General features: G+C 54.9%; 31 non-coding genes across 31 annotated transcripts; 6 read left to right on the forward strand and 25 right to left on the reverse strand.

Annotated features, from left to right (window-relative positions):
* Positions 1-511: 511 nt before the first annotated feature.
* On the reverse strand, positions 512-585 carry Trnai-aau. The gene has a single exon. It is a non-coding gene; the product is annotated as a tRNA-Ile (tRNA).
* Positions 586-783: 198 nt separating this feature from the next.
* On the reverse strand, positions 784-855 carry Trnae-uuc. Its single transcript has one exon. It is a non-coding gene; the product is annotated as a tRNA-Glu (tRNA).
* Positions 856-1,160: 305 nt separating this feature from the next.
* Trnam-cau lies at positions 1,161-1,233 on the reverse strand. Its single transcript has one exon. It is a non-coding gene; the product is annotated as a tRNA-Met (tRNA).
* A 380-nt stretch (positions 1,234-1,613) lies between these two features.
* Positions 1,614-1,684, reverse strand: Trnag-gcc. The gene has a single exon. It is a non-coding gene; the product is annotated as a tRNA-Gly (tRNA).
* A 325-nt stretch (positions 1,685-2,009) lies between these two features.
* Trnag-ucc lies at positions 2,010-2,081 on the forward strand. The gene has a single exon. It is a non-coding gene; the product is annotated as a tRNA-Gly (tRNA).
* Positions 2,082-2,679: 598 nt separating this feature from the next.
* On the reverse strand, positions 2,680-2,753 carry Trnai-aau. Its single transcript has one exon. It is a non-coding gene; the product is annotated as a tRNA-Ile (tRNA).
* Positions 2,754-2,951: 198 nt separating this feature from the next.
* On the reverse strand, positions 2,952-3,023 carry Trnae-uuc. The gene has a single exon. It is a non-coding gene; the product is annotated as a tRNA-Glu (tRNA).
* A 305-nt stretch (positions 3,024-3,328) lies between these two features.
* Trnam-cau lies at positions 3,329-3,401 on the reverse strand. The gene has a single exon. It is a non-coding gene; the product is annotated as a tRNA-Met (tRNA).
* A 380-nt stretch (positions 3,402-3,781) lies between these two features.
* Trnag-gcc lies at positions 3,782-3,852 on the reverse strand. Its single transcript has one exon. It is a non-coding gene; the product is annotated as a tRNA-Gly (tRNA).
* Positions 3,853-4,177: 325 nt separating this feature from the next.
* On the forward strand, positions 4,178-4,249 carry Trnag-ucc. Its single transcript has one exon. It is a non-coding gene; the product is annotated as a tRNA-Gly (tRNA).
* Positions 4,250-4,847: 598 nt separating this feature from the next.
* Trnai-aau lies at positions 4,848-4,921 on the reverse strand. The gene has a single exon. It is a non-coding gene; the product is annotated as a tRNA-Ile (tRNA).
* A 198-nt stretch (positions 4,922-5,119) lies between these two features.
* Positions 5,120-5,191, reverse strand: Trnae-uuc. Its single transcript has one exon. It is a non-coding gene; the product is annotated as a tRNA-Glu (tRNA).
* Positions 5,192-5,496: 305 nt separating this feature from the next.
* Trnam-cau lies at positions 5,497-5,569 on the reverse strand. The gene has a single exon. It is a non-coding gene; the product is annotated as a tRNA-Met (tRNA).
* A 380-nt stretch (positions 5,570-5,949) lies between these two features.
* Trnag-gcc lies at positions 5,950-6,020 on the reverse strand. The gene has a single exon. It is a non-coding gene; the product is annotated as a tRNA-Gly (tRNA).
* Positions 6,021-6,345: 325 nt separating this feature from the next.
* On the forward strand, positions 6,346-6,417 carry Trnag-ucc. The gene has a single exon. It is a non-coding gene; the product is annotated as a tRNA-Gly (tRNA).
* A 598-nt stretch (positions 6,418-7,015) lies between these two features.
* On the reverse strand, positions 7,016-7,089 carry Trnai-aau. The gene has a single exon. It is a non-coding gene; the product is annotated as a tRNA-Ile (tRNA).
* A 198-nt stretch (positions 7,090-7,287) lies between these two features.
* On the reverse strand, positions 7,288-7,359 carry Trnae-uuc. The gene has a single exon. It is a non-coding gene; the product is annotated as a tRNA-Glu (tRNA).
* A 305-nt stretch (positions 7,360-7,664) lies between these two features.
* On the reverse strand, positions 7,665-7,737 carry Trnam-cau. The gene has a single exon. It is a non-coding gene; the product is annotated as a tRNA-Met (tRNA).
* Positions 7,738-8,117: 380 nt separating this feature from the next.
* Positions 8,118-8,188, reverse strand: Trnag-gcc. The gene has a single exon. It is a non-coding gene; the product is annotated as a tRNA-Gly (tRNA).
* Positions 8,189-8,513: 325 nt separating this feature from the next.
* Trnag-ucc lies at positions 8,514-8,585 on the forward strand. The gene has a single exon. It is a non-coding gene; the product is annotated as a tRNA-Gly (tRNA).
* A 598-nt stretch (positions 8,586-9,183) lies between these two features.
* Trnai-aau lies at positions 9,184-9,257 on the reverse strand. The gene has a single exon. It is a non-coding gene; the product is annotated as a tRNA-Ile (tRNA).
* A 198-nt stretch (positions 9,258-9,455) lies between these two features.
* Trnae-uuc lies at positions 9,456-9,527 on the reverse strand. Its single transcript has one exon. It is a non-coding gene; the product is annotated as a tRNA-Glu (tRNA).
* Positions 9,528-9,832: 305 nt separating this feature from the next.
* Trnam-cau lies at positions 9,833-9,905 on the reverse strand. Its single transcript has one exon. It is a non-coding gene; the product is annotated as a tRNA-Met (tRNA).
* Positions 9,906-10,285: 380 nt separating this feature from the next.
* Positions 10,286-10,356, reverse strand: Trnag-gcc. Its single transcript has one exon. It is a non-coding gene; the product is annotated as a tRNA-Gly (tRNA).
* A 325-nt stretch (positions 10,357-10,681) lies between these two features.
* Trnag-ucc lies at positions 10,682-10,753 on the forward strand. Its single transcript has one exon. It is a non-coding gene; the product is annotated as a tRNA-Gly (tRNA).
* Positions 10,754-11,351: 598 nt separating this feature from the next.
* On the reverse strand, positions 11,352-11,425 carry Trnai-aau. The gene has a single exon. It is a non-coding gene; the product is annotated as a tRNA-Ile (tRNA).
* A 198-nt stretch (positions 11,426-11,623) lies between these two features.
* Positions 11,624-11,695, reverse strand: Trnae-uuc. The gene has a single exon. It is a non-coding gene; the product is annotated as a tRNA-Glu (tRNA).
* Positions 11,696-12,000: 305 nt separating this feature from the next.
* Positions 12,001-12,073, reverse strand: Trnam-cau. The gene has a single exon. It is a non-coding gene; the product is annotated as a tRNA-Met (tRNA).
* Positions 12,074-12,453: 380 nt separating this feature from the next.
* On the reverse strand, positions 12,454-12,524 carry Trnag-gcc. Its single transcript has one exon. It is a non-coding gene; the product is annotated as a tRNA-Gly (tRNA).
* Positions 12,525-12,849: 325 nt separating this feature from the next.
* Positions 12,850-12,921, forward strand: Trnag-ucc. Its single transcript has one exon. It is a non-coding gene; the product is annotated as a tRNA-Gly (tRNA).
* A 598-nt stretch (positions 12,922-13,519) lies between these two features.
* Trnai-aau lies at positions 13,520-13,593 on the reverse strand. The gene has a single exon. It is a non-coding gene; the product is annotated as a tRNA-Ile (tRNA).
* Positions 13,594-13,604: the final 11 nt, after the last annotated feature.

The following is a 13,604-nucleotide window of genomic DNA, read 5'->3' on the forward strand; positions in this document are numbered from 1 at the left end:
CTTAGTGTGTCTCGACTTGTCTCGACTTTGCTCGGCTGACGCGAGAGCTGACGCTCTCAAATCGGCCTATATCAAAACGACAAGCACGAGAAACGACTGAGAGAGGTAAAGAGAGGTGAGGCTAGGCGATGGACACACAGCACGCCCCCTTCATTTCACGGTGGCGTCTCCCTGACCGAATCGGGCTGCAGCTCCGAAAACTAAGGAGAAACAAAAATAGGAAGTAAAACTGCCAATAGTACCCTGTGTTCCCATGCGCTCACCCGCCCAAGTACTGACAGGGGCCAAAGTGGTTGCGCATCGGCAATCGGACATTTTCTTTCATTTTCTCTTTATCGGTTGAGAACCAGTGTATTCAAGATATTATGGCCATTGCCGAGTGAATGATGTAGCGCTTCCCGACGAGTCGGGTTCGGATCCTCTGTCAACTTCCACGCAGGGTGATGATCTTTTGGTCATCACACTCGCCAGCTGAAATCGGCGCTGCCTTTTCGTAGTAGTAAAAGAGTAGTGGCCCGTGGGGGGATCGAACCCACGACCTTCGCGTTATTAGCACGACGCTCTAACCAACTGAGCTAACGGGCCCCAGCAGATGCAGTTGCTCAGCCCTACGCTGGAAACTGGTGGCATGAAGCCGTACACCATTTCTATGATCGTCGTGCGTCTGCTTCCCTAGTCTATATTCTGCTGACGGTCACGAAACAGTAGCTATATTGCGAGCAGGACGGGAAACGGCCGCTCGGACAGCTCAAACTTGTCACGACTCGTGTGGAAAAAATTCCGTTCCGGTACCGGGAATCGAACCCGGGCCTCCTGGGTGAAAGCCAGGTATCCTAGCCACTAGACCACACCGGATGCGGCCGTTTCGTTCGACCGTTCGTACGGTCGCTTGTCGCATTTCGTGTCGAGTGCCGCGTCGGCGCCCTTCTCTCTTTGCGAGCATCTTTGCACAGACTGACTGGCAAGGCGCGCACCTCAAACGCCGCAGAGCAATGCTTTTGGCTTCATGCTCTGCTGGGAGAAGAGGAAAAGGGAAGCTGTAAGTAGCAATAACAGGAGGTAAACATTTTCCCGCTGAAGCGTTGAAAAGTTGTGGATAACAAACAAGAACTACGTTGGCGCCCTAGCAACAGCGCCACCATCAGTCACAGAAAATTAAATGCCCCGGGTGAGGATCGAACTCACGACCTTAAGATTATGAGACTTACGCGCTGCCTACTGCGCTACCGAGGCACGGGTGCACCACTGGTCCTGGAAACTGGGTAAATACCGTACCCAATATTAGACGTAGAGACACTGTACTTCCTGGGTAACGTGTTCTGTTGCTACACGCGCACTGCCGGCCCAGTTGATTGCGGTGTTGCTGCAGCTGTTGCAACGATAGGCAGCACTCCTTGTCGTTAAAGCTCAGTGCCTCGGAGGCACCTGGACACAGCAACTTGTGGGGCCAAGCCGACGCTAGTCTGCAGAACATCATGCGAGCGTCCTAGTGGGGACCGGCGAGTGCTGCGTTCTCGGTTCTTCTCAAGGGAATCCAGCTATATATTCTTGCGGATCGTGCATCTCAAGCGCGCAAGCCACACGGCAGCATTATCGCGGGAAAAGCAAAATGATGCATCGGCCGGGAATCGAACCCGGGCCGCCCGCGTGGCAGGCGAGCATTCTACCACTGAACCACCGATGCTGGGGCCAGCGGCAACTTCACGCTGCTTCCCGAGCAGATGTCTCAAGGGAAAGTGGGACTGCCGTCAAGCGCCGTAGCATTCTGTGGAGAAGATGCTGCAGACGCTGAATCCTGCACTGCACTGCTTAAAAATGCCGCCAGAACGCGGTCCTCGCCGGCGCCGACTCTTGCCAAAGGATGCGAAATGTGCGCGGATACGCTGTCCGAATGCGTCTGGATGTGCTCCCCTAGCCTACCTCGAAATGCGCCTGCCAGGTACGATCACCTTCGGCCGCTGCCGACAGGCGGGAAGCCGACACAGCGCGGAGGCGGGGCGCTCGCTTGTGCGGTGGTGGTGTAATGGTCAGCATAGTTGCCTTCCAAGCAGTTGATCCGGGTTCGATTCCCGGCCACCGCAGCAGGCTTTTAATTTCGCGTATGAGTACTTTTGCCACGCGCTCTTAAATTATTGTTTTTCCGGCCTCCTACTCGCTGCATACCAGCCCTTAGTGTGTCTCGACTTGTCTCGACTTTGCTCGGCTGACGCGAGAGCTGACGCTCTCAAATCGGCCTATATCAAAACGACAAGCACGAGAAACGACTGAGAGAGGTAAAGAGAGGTGAGGCTAGGCGATGGACACACAGCACGCCCCCTTCATTTCACGGTGGCGTCTCCCTGACCGAATCGGGCTGCAGCTCCGAAAACTAAGGAGAAACAAAAATAGGAAGTAAAACTGCCAATAGTACCCTGTGTTCCCATGCGCTCACCCGCCCAAGTACTGACAGGGGCCAAAGTGGTTGCGCATCGGCAATCGGACATTTTCTTTCATTTTCTCTTTATCGGTTGAGAACCAGTGTATTCAAGATATTATGGCCATTGCCGAGTGAATGATGTAGCGCTTCCCGACGAGTCGGGTTCGGATCCTCTGTCAACTTCCACGCAGGGTGATGATCTTTTGGTCATCACACTCGCCAGCTGAAATCGGCGCTGCCTTTTCGTAGTAGTAAAAGAGTAGTGGCCCGTGGGGGGATCGAACCCACGACCTTCGCGTTATTAGCACGACGCTCTAACCAACTGAGCTAACGGGCCCCAGCAGATGCAGTTGCTCAGCCCTACGCTGGAAACTGGTGGCATGAAGCCGTACACCATTTCTATGATCGTCGTGCGTCTGCTTCCCTAGTCTATATTCTGCTGACGGTCACGAAACAGTAGCTATATTGCGAGCAGGACGGGAAACGGCCGCTCGGACAGCTCAAACTTGTCACGACTCGTGTGGAAAAAATTCCGTTCCGGTACCGGGAATCGAACCCGGGCCTCCTGGGTGAAAGCCAGGTATCCTAGCCACTAGACCACACCGGATGCGGCCGTTTCGTTCGACCGTTCGTACGGTCGCTTGTCGCATTTCGTGTCGAGTGCCGCGTCGGCGCCCTTCTCTCTTTGCGAGCATCTTTGCACAGACTGACTGGCAAGGCGCGCACCTCAAACGCCGCAGAGCAATGCTTTTGGCTTCATGCTCTGCTGGGAGAAGAGGAAAAGGGAAGCTGTAAGTAGCAATAACAGGAGGTAAACATTTTCCCGCTGAAGCGTTGAAAAGTTGTGGATAACAAACAAGAACTACGTTGGCGCCCTAGCAACAGCGCCACCATCAGTCACAGAAAATTAAATGCCCCGGGTGAGGATCGAACTCACGACCTTAAGATTATGAGACTTACGCGCTGCCTACTGCGCTACCGAGGCACGGGTGCACCACTGGTCCTGGAAACTGGGTAAATACCGTACCCAATATTAGACGTAGAGACACTGTACTTCCTGGGTAACGTGTTCTGTTGCTACACGCGCACTGCCGGCCCAGTTGATTGCGGTGTTGCTGCAGCTGTTGCAACGATAGGCAGCACTCCTTGTCGTTAAAGCTCAGTGCCTCGGAGGCACCTGGACACAGCAACTTGTGAGGCCAAGCCGACGCTAGTCTGCAGAACATCATGCGAGCGTCCTAGTGGGGACCGGCGAGTGCTGCGTTCTCGGTTCTTCTCAAGGGAATCCAGCTATATATTCTTGCGGATCGTGCATCTCAAGCGCGCAAGCCACACGGCAGCATTATCGCGGGAAAAGCAAAATGATGCATCGGCCGGGAATCGAACCCGGGCCGCCCGCGTGGCAGGCGAGCATTCTACCACTGAACCACCGATGCTGGGGCCAGCGGCAACTTCACGCTGCTTCCCGAGCAGATGTCTCAAGGGAAAGTGGGACTGCCGTCAAGCGCCGTAGCATTCTGTGGAGAAGATGCTGCAGACGCTGAATCCTGCACTGCACTGCTTAAAAATGCCGCCAGAACGCGGTCCTCGCCGGCGCCGACTCTTGCCAAAGGATGCGAAATGTGCGCGGATACGCTGTCCGAATGCGTCTGGATGTGCTCCCCTAGCCTACCTCGAAATGCGCCTGCCAGGTACGATCACCTTCGGCCGCTGCCGACAGGCGGGAAGCCGACACAGCGCGGAGGCGGGGCGCTCGCTTGTGCGGTGGTGGTGTAATGGTCAGCATAGTTGCCTTCCAAGCAGTTGATCCGGGTTCGATTCCCGGCCACCGCAGCAGGCTTTTAATTTCGCGTATGAGTACTTTTGCCACGCGCTCTTAAATTATTGTTTTTCCGGCCTCCTACTCGCTGCATACCAGCCCTTAGTGTGTCTCGACTTGTCTCGACTTTGCTCGGCTGACGCGAGAGCTGACGCTCTCAAATCGGCCTATATCAAAACGACAAGCACGAGAAACGACTGAGAGAGGTAAAGAGAGGTGAGGCTAGGCGATGGACACACAGCACGCCCCCTTCATTTCACGGTGGCGTCTCCCTGACCGAATCGGGCTGCAGCTCCGAAAACTAAGGAGAAACAAAAATAGGAAGTAAAACTGCCAATAGTACCCTGTGTTCCCATGCGCTCACCCGCCCAAGTACTGACAGGGGCCAAAGTGGTTGCGCATCGGCAATCGGACATTTTCTTTCATTTTCTCTTTATCGGTTGAGAACCAGTGTATTCAAGATATTATGGCCATTGCCGAGTGAATGATGTAGCGCTTCCCGACGAGTCGGGTTCGGATCCTCTGTCAACTTCCACGCAGGGTGATGATCTTTTGGTCATCACACTCGCCAGCTGAAATCGGCGCTGCCTTTTCGTAGTAGTAAAAGAGTAGTGGCCCGTGGGGGGATCGAACCCACGACCTTCGCGTTATTAGCACGACGCTCTAACCAACTGAGCTAACGGGCCCCAGCAGATGCAGTTGCTCAGCCCTACGCTGGAAACTGGTGGCATGAAGCCGTACACCATTTCTATGATCGTCGTGCGTCTGCTTCCCTAGTCTATATTCTGCTGACGGTCACGAAACAGTAGCTATATTGCGAGCAGGACGGGAAACGGCCGCTCGGACAGCTCAAACTTGTCACGACTCGTGTGGAAAAAATTCCGTTCCGGTACCGGGAATCGAACCCGGGCCTCCTGGGTGAAAGCCAGGTATCCTAGCCACTAGACCACACCGGATGCGGCCGTTTCGTTCGACCGTTCGTACGGTCGCTTGTCGCATTTCGTGTCGAGTGCCGCGTCGGCGCCCTTCTCTCTTTGCGAGCATCTTTGCACAGACTGACTGGCAAGGCGCGCACCTCAAACGCCGCAGAGCAATGCTTTTGGCTTCATGCTCTGCTGGGAGAAGAGGAAAAGGGAAGCTGTAAGTAGCAATAACAGGAGGTAAACATTTTCCCGCTGAAGCGTTGAAAAGTTGTGGATAACAAACAAGAACTACGTTGGCGCCCTAGCAACAGCGCCACCATCAGTCACAGAAAATTAAATGCCCCGGGTGAGGATCGAACTCACGACCTTAAGATTATGAGACTTACGCGCTGCCTACTGCGCTACCGAGGCACGGGTGCACCACTGGTCCTGGAAACTGGGTAAATACCGTACCCAATATTAGACGTAGAGACACTGTACTTCCTGGGTAACGTGTTCTGTTGCTACACGCGCACTGCCGGCCCAGTTGATTGCGGTGTTGCTGCAGCTGTTGCAACGATAGGCAGCACTCCTTGTCGTTAAAGCTCAGTGCCTCGGAGGCACCTGGACACAGCAACTTGTGGGGCCAAGCCGACGCTAGTCTGCAGAACATCATGCGAGCGTCCTAGTGGGGACCGGCGAGTGCTGCGTTCTCGGTTCTTCTCAAGGGAATCCAGCTATATATTCTTGCGGATCGTGCATCTCAAGCGCGCAAGCCACACGGCAGCATTATCGCGGGAAAAGCAAAATGATGCATCGGCCGGGAATCGAACCCGGGCCGCCCGCGTGGCAGGCGAGCATTCTACCACTGAACCACCGATGCTGGGGCCAGCGGCAACTTCACGCTGCTTCCCGAGCAGATGTCTCAAGGGAAAGTGGGACTGCCGTCAAGCGCCGTAGCATTCTGTGGAGAAGATGCTGCAGACGCTGAATCCTGCACTGCACTGCTTAAAAATGCCGCCAGAACGCGGTCCTCGCCGGCGCCGACTCTTGCCAAAGGATGCGAAATGTGCGCGGATACGCTGTCCGAATGCGTCTGGATGTGCTCCCCTAGCCTACCTCGAAATGCGCCTGCCAGGTACGATCACCTTCGGCCGCTGCCGACAGGCGGGAAGCCGACACAGCGCGGAGGCGGGGCGCTCGCTTGTGCGGTGGTGGTGTAATGGTCAGCATAGTTGCCTTCCAAGCAGTTGATCCGGGTTCGATTCCCGGCCACCGCAGCAGGCTTTTAATTTCGCGTATGAGTACTTTTGCCACGCGCTCTTAAATTATTGTTTTTCCGGCCTCCTACTCGCTGCATACCAGCCCTTAGTGTGTCTCGACTTGTCTCGACTTTGCTCGGCTGACGCGAGAGCTGACGCTCTCAAATCGGCCTATATCAAAACGACAAGCACGAGAAACGACTGAGAGAGGTAAAGAGAGGTGAGGCTAGGCGATGGACACACAGCACGCCCCCTTCATTTCACGGTGGCGTCTCCCTGACCGAATCGGGCTGCAGCTCCGAAAACTAAGGAGAAACAAAAATAGGAAGTAAAACTGCCAATAGTACCCTGTGTTCCCATGCGCTCACCCGCCCAAGTACTGACAGGGGCCAAAGTGGTTGCGCATCGGCAATCGGACATTTTCTTTCATTTTCTCTTTATCGGTTGAGAACCAGTGTATTCAAGATATTATGGCCATTGCCGAGTGAATGATGTAGCGCTTCCCGACGAGTCGGGTTCGGATCCTCTGTCAACTTCCACGCAGGGTGATGATCTTTTGGTCATCACACTCGCCAGCTGAAATCGGCGCTGCCTTTTCGTAGTAGTAAAAGAGTAGTGGCCCGTGGGGGGATCGAACCCACGACCTTCGCGTTATTAGCACGACACTCTAACCAACTGAGCTAACGGGCCCCAGCAGATGCAGTTGCTCAGCCCTACGCTGGAAACTGGTGGCATGAAGCCGTACACCATTTCTATGATCGTCGTGCGTCTGCTTCCCTAGTCTATATTCTGCTGACGGTCACGAAACAGTAGCTATATTGCGAGCAGGACGGGAAACGGCCGCTCGGACAGCTCAAACTTGTCACGACTCGTGTGGAAAAAATTCCGTTCCGGTACCGGGAATCGAACCCGGGCCTCCTGGGTGAAAGCCAGGTATCCTAGCCACTAGACCACACCGGATGCGGCCGTTTCGTTCGACCGTTCGTACGGTCGCTTGTCGCATTTCGTGTCGAGTGCCGCGTCGGCGCCCTTCTCTCTTTGCGAGCATCTTTGCACAGACTGACTGGCAAGGCGCGCACCTCAAACGCCGCAGAGCAATGCTTTTGGCTTCATGCTCTGCTGGGAGAAGAGGAAAAGGGAAGCTGTAAGTAGCAATAACAGGAGGTAAACATTTTCCCGCTGAAGCGTTGAAAAGTTGTGGATAACAAACAAGAACTACGTTGGCGCCCTAGCAACAGCGCCACCATCAGTCACAGAAAATTAAATGCCCCGGGTGAGGATCGAACTCACGACCTTAAGATTATGAGACTTACGCGCTGCCTACTGCGCTACCGAGGCACGGGTGCACCACTGGTCCTGGAAACTGGGTAAATACCGTACCCAATATTAGACGTAGAGACACTGTACTTCCTGGGTAACGTGTTCTGTTGCTACACGCGCACTGCCGGCCCAGTTGATTGCGGTGTTGCTGCAGCTGTTGCAACGATAGGCAGCACTCCTTGTCGTTAAAGCTCAGTGCCTCGGAGGCACCTGGACACAGCAACTTGTGAGGCCAAGCCGACGCTAGTCTGCAGAACATCATGCGAGCGTCCTAGTGGGGACCGGCGAGTGCTGCGTTCTCGGTTCTTCTCAAGGGAATCCAGCTATATATTCTTGCGGATCGTGCATCTCAAGCGCGCAAGCCACACGGCAGCATTATCGCGGGAAAAGCAAAATGATGCATCGGCCGGGAATCGAACCCGGGCCGCCCGCGTGGCAGGCGAGCATTCTACCACTGAACCACCGATGCTGGGGCCAGCGGCAACTTCACGCTGCTTCCCGAGCAGATGTCTCAAGGGAAAGTGGGACTGCCGTCAAGCGCCGTAGCATTCTGTGGAGAAGATGCTGCAGACGCTGAATCCTGCACTGCACTGCTTAAAAATGCCGCCAGAACGCGGTCCTCGCCGGCGCCGACTCTTGCCAAAGGATGCGAAATGTGCGCGGATACGCTGTCCGAATGCGTCTGGATGTGCTCCCCTAGCCTACCTCGAAATGCGCCTGCCAGGTACGATCACCTTCGGCCGCTGCCGACAGGCGGGAAGCCGACACAGCGCGGAGGCGGGGCGCTCGCTTGTGCGGTGGTGGTGTAATGGTCAGCATAGTTGCCTTCCAAGCAGTTGATCCGGGTTCGATTCCCGGCCACCGCAGCAGGCTTTTAATTTCGCGTATGAGTACTTTTGCCACGCGCTCTTAAATTATTGTTTTTCCGGCCTCCTACTCGCTGCATACCAGCCCTTAGTGTGTCTCGACTTGTCTCGACTTTGCTCGGCTGACGCGAGAGCTGACGCTCTCAAATCGGCCTATATCAAAACGACAAGCACGAGAAACGACTGAGAGAGGTAAAGAGAGGTGAGGCTAGGCGATGGACACACAGCACGCCCCCTTCATTTCACGGTGGCGTCTCCCTGACCGAATCGGGCTGCAGCTCCGAAAACTAAGGAGAAACAAAAATAGGAAGTAAAACTGCCAATAGTACCCTGTGTTCCCATGCGCTCACCCGCCCAAGTACTGACAGGGGCCAAAGTGGTTGCGCATCGGCAATCGGACATTTTCTTTCATTTTCTCTTTATCGGTTGAGAACCAGTGTATTCAAGATATTATGGCCATTGCCGAGTGAATGATGTAGCGCTTCCCGACGAGTCGGGTTCGGATCCTCTGTCAACTTCCACGCAGGGTGATGATCTTTTGGTCATCACACTCGCCAGCTGAAATCGGCGCTGCCTTTTCGTAGTAGTAAAAGAGTAGTGGCCCGTGGGGGGATCGAACCCACGACCTTCGCGTTATTAGCACGACACTCTAACCAACTGAGCTAACGGGCCCCAGCAGATGCAGTTGCTCAGCCCTACGCTGGAAACTGGTGGCATGAAGCCGTACACCATTTCTATGATCGTCGTGCGTCTGCTTCCCTAGTCTATATTCTGCTGACGGTCACGAAACAGTAGCTATATTGCGAGCAGGACGGGAAACGGCCGCTCGGACAGCTCAAACTTGTCACGACTCGTGTGGAAAAAATTCCGTTCCGGTACCGGGAATCGAACCCGGGCCTCCTGGGTGAAAGCCAGGTATCCTAGCCACTAGACCACACCGGATGCGGCCGTTTCGTTCGACCGTTCGTACGGTCGCTTGTCGCATTTCGTGTCGAGTGCCGCGTCGGCGCCCTTCTCTCTTTGCGAGCATCTTTGCACAGACTGACTGGCAAGGCGCGCACCTCAAACGCCGCAGAGCAATGCTTTTGGCTTCATGCTCTGCTGGGAGAAGAGGAAAAGGGAAGCTGTAAGTAGCAATAACAGGAGGTAAACATTTTCCCGCTGAAGCGTTGAAAAGTTGTGGATAACAAACAAGAACTACGTTGGCGCCCTAGCAACAGCGCCACCATCAGTCACAGAAAATTAAATGCCCCGGGTGAGGATCGAACTCACGACCTTAAGATTATGAGACTTACGCGCTGCCTACTGCGCTACCGAGGCACGGGTGCACCACTGGTCCTGGAAACTGGGTAAATACCGTACCCAATATTAGACGTAGAGACACTGTACTTCCTGGGTAACGTGTTCTGTTGCTACACGCGCACTGCCGGCCCAGTTGATTGCGGTGTTGCTGCAGCTGTTGCAACGATAGGCAGCACTCCTTGTCGTTAAAGCTCAGTGCCTCGGAGGCACCTGGACACAGCAACTTGTGAGGCCAAGCCGACGCTAGTCTGCAGAACATCATGCGAGCGTCCTAGTGGGGACCGGCGAGTGCTGCGTTCTCGGTTCTTCTCAAGGGAATCCAGCTATATATTCTTGCGGATCGTGCATCTCAAGCGCGCAAGCCACACGGCAGCATTATCGCGGGAAAAGCAAAATGATGCATCGGCCGGGAATCGAACCCGGGCCGCCCGCGTGGCAGGCGAGCATTCTACCACTGAACCACCGATGCTGGGGCCAGCGGCAACTTCACGCTGCTTCCCGAGCAGATGTCTCAAGGGAAAGTGGGACTGCCGTCAAGCGCCGTAGCATTCTGTGGAGAAGATGCTGCAGACGCTGAATCCTGCACTGCACTGCTTAAAAATGCCGCCAGAACGCGGTCCTCGCCGGCGCCGACTCTTGCCAAAGGATGCGAAATGTGCGCGGATACGCTGTCCGAATGCGTCTGGATGTGCTCCCCTAGCCTACCTCGAAATGCGCCTGCCAGGTACGATCACCTTCGGCCGCTGCCGACAGGCGGGAAGCCGACACAGCGCGGAGGCGGGGCGCTCGCTTGTGCGGTGGTGGTGTAATGGTCAGCATAGTTGCCTTCCAAGCAGTTGATCCGGGTTCGATTCCCGGCCACCGCAGCAGGCTTTTAATTTCGCGTATGAGTACTTTTGCCACGCGCTCTTAAATTATTGTTTTTCCGGCCTCCTACTCGCTGCATACCAGCCCTTAGTGTGTCTCGACTTGTCTCGACTTTGCTCGGCTGACGCGAGAGCTGACGCTCTCAAATCGGCCTATATCAAAACGACAAGCACGAGAAACGACTGAGAGAGGTAAAGAGAGGTGAGGCTAGGCGATGGACACACAGCACGCCCCCTTCATTTCACGGTGGCGTCTCCCTGACCGAATCGGGCTGCAGCTCCGAAAACTAAGGAGAAACAAAAATAGGAAGTAAAACTGCCAATAGTACCCTGTGTTCCCATGCGCTCACCCGCCCAAGTACTGACAGGGGCCAAAGTGGTTGCGCATCGGCAATCGGACATTTTCTTTCATTTTCTCTTTATCGGTTGAGAACCAGTGTATTCAAGATATTATGGCCATTGCCGAGTGAATGATGTAGCGCTTCCCGACGAGTCGGGTTCGGATCCTCTGTCAACTTCCACGCAGGGTGATGATCTTTTGGTCATCACACTCGCCAGCTGAAATCGGCGCTGCCTTTTCGTAGTAGTAAAAGAGTAGTGGCCCGTGGGGGGATCGAACCCACGACCTTCGCGTTATTAGCACGACACTCTAACCAACTGAGCTAACGGGCCCCAGCAGATGCAGTTGCTCAGCCCTACGCTGGAAACTGGTGGCATGAAGCCGTACACCATTTCTATGATCGTCGTGCGTCTGCTTCCCTAGTCTATATTCTGCTGACGGTCACGAAACAGTAGCTATATTGCGAGCAGGACGGGAAACGGCCGCTCGGACAGCTCAAACTTGTCACGACTCGTGTGGAAAAAATTCCGTTCCGGTACCGGGAATCGAACCCGGGCCTCCTGGGTGAAAGCCAGGTATCCTAGCCACTAGACCACACCGGATGCGGCCGTTTCGTTCGACCGTTCGTACGGTCGCTTGTCGCATTTCGTGTCGAGTGCCGCGTCGGCGCCCTTCTCTCTTTGCGAGCATCTTTGCACAGACTGACTGGCAAGGCGCGCACCTCAAACGCCGCAGAGCAATGCTTTTGGCTTCATGCTCTGCTGGGAGAAGAGGAAAAGGGAAGCTGTAAGTAGCAATAACAGGAGGTAAACATTTTCCCGCTGAAGCGTTGAAAAGTTGTGGATAACAAACAAGAACTACGTTGGCGCCCTAGCAACAGCGCCACCATCAGTCACAGAAAATTAAATGCCCCGGGTGAGGATCGAACTCACGACCTTAAGATTATGAGACTTACGCGCTGCCTACTGCGCTACCGAGGCACGGGTGCACCACTGGTCCTGGAAACTGGGTAAATACCGTACCCAATATTAGACGTAGAGACACTGTACTTCCTGGGTAACGTGTTCTGTTGCTACACGCGCACTGCCGGCCCAGTTGATTGCGGTGTTGCTGCAGCTGTTGCAACGATAGGCAGCACTCCTTGTCGTTAAAGCTCAGTGCCTCGGAGGCACCTGGACACAGCAACTTGTGAGGCCAAGCCGACGCTAGTCTGCAGAACATCATGCGAGCGTCCTAGTGGGGACCGGCGAGTGCTGCGTTCTCGGTTCTTCTCAAGGGAATCCAGCTATATATTCTTGCGGATCGTGCATCTCAAGCGCGCAAGCCACACGGCAGCATTATCGCGGGAAAAGCAAAATGATGCATCGGCCGGGAATCGAACCCGGGCCGCCCGCGTGGCAGGCGAGCATTCTACCACTGAACCACCGATGCTGGGGCCAGCGGCAACTTCACGCTGCTTCCCGAGCAGATGTCTCAAGGGAAAGTGGGACTGCCGTCAAGCGCCGTAGCATTCTGTGGAGAAGATGCTGCAGACGCTGAATCCTGCACTGCACTGCTTAAAAATGCCGCCAGAACGCGGTCCTCGCCGGCGCCGACTCTTGCCAAAGGATGCGAAATGTGCGCGGATACGCTGTCCGAATGCGTCTGGATGTGCTCCCCTAGCCTACCTCGAAATGCGCCTGCCAGGTACGATCACCTTCGGCCGCTGCCGACAGGCGGGAAGCCGACACAGCGCGGAGGCGGGGCGCTCGCTTGTGCGGTGGTGGTGTAATGGTCAGCATAGTTGCCTTCCAAGCAGTTGATCCGGGTTCGATTCCCGGCCACCGCAGCAGGCTTTTAATTTCGCGTATGAGTACTTTTGCCACGCGCTCTTAAATTATTGTTTTTCCGGCCTCCTACTCGCTGCATACCAGCCCTTAGTGTGTCTCGACTTGTCTCGACTTTGCTCGGCTGACGCGAGAGCTGACGCTCTCAAATCGGCCTATATCAAAACGACAAGCACGAGAAACGACTGAGAGAGGTAAAGAGAGGTGAGGCTAGGCGATGGACACACAGCACGCCCCCTTCATTTCACGGTGGCGTCTCCCTGACCGAATCGGGCTGCAGCTCCGAAAACTAAGGAGAAACAAAAATAGGAAGTAAAACTGCCAATAGTACCCTGTGTTCCCATGCGCTCACCCGCCCAAGTACTGACAGGGGCCAAAGTGGTTGCGCATCGGCAATCGGACATTTTCTTTCATTTTCTCTTTATCGGTTGAGAACCAGTGTATTCAAGATATTATGGCCATTGCCGAGTGAATGATGTAGCGCTTCCCGACGAGTCGGGTTCGGATCCTCTGTCAACTTCCACGCAGGGTGATGATCTTTTGGTCATCACACTCGCCAGCTGAAATCGGCGCTGCCTTTTCGTAGTAGTAAAAGAGCAGTGGCCCGTGGGGGGATCGAACCCACGACCTTCGCGTTATTAGCACGACGCTCTAACCAACTGAGCTAACGGGCCCCAGCAGATGC

Source organism: Schistocerca piceifrons, unplaced genomic scaffold, assembly GCF_021461385.2.
Source record: "Schistocerca piceifrons isolate TAMUIC-IGC-003096 unplaced genomic scaffold, iqSchPice1.1 HiC_scaffold_667, whole genome shotgun sequence".
Classification (NCBI taxonomy): Eukaryota; Metazoa; Arthropoda; class Insecta; order Orthoptera; family Acrididae; genus Schistocerca; species Schistocerca piceifrons.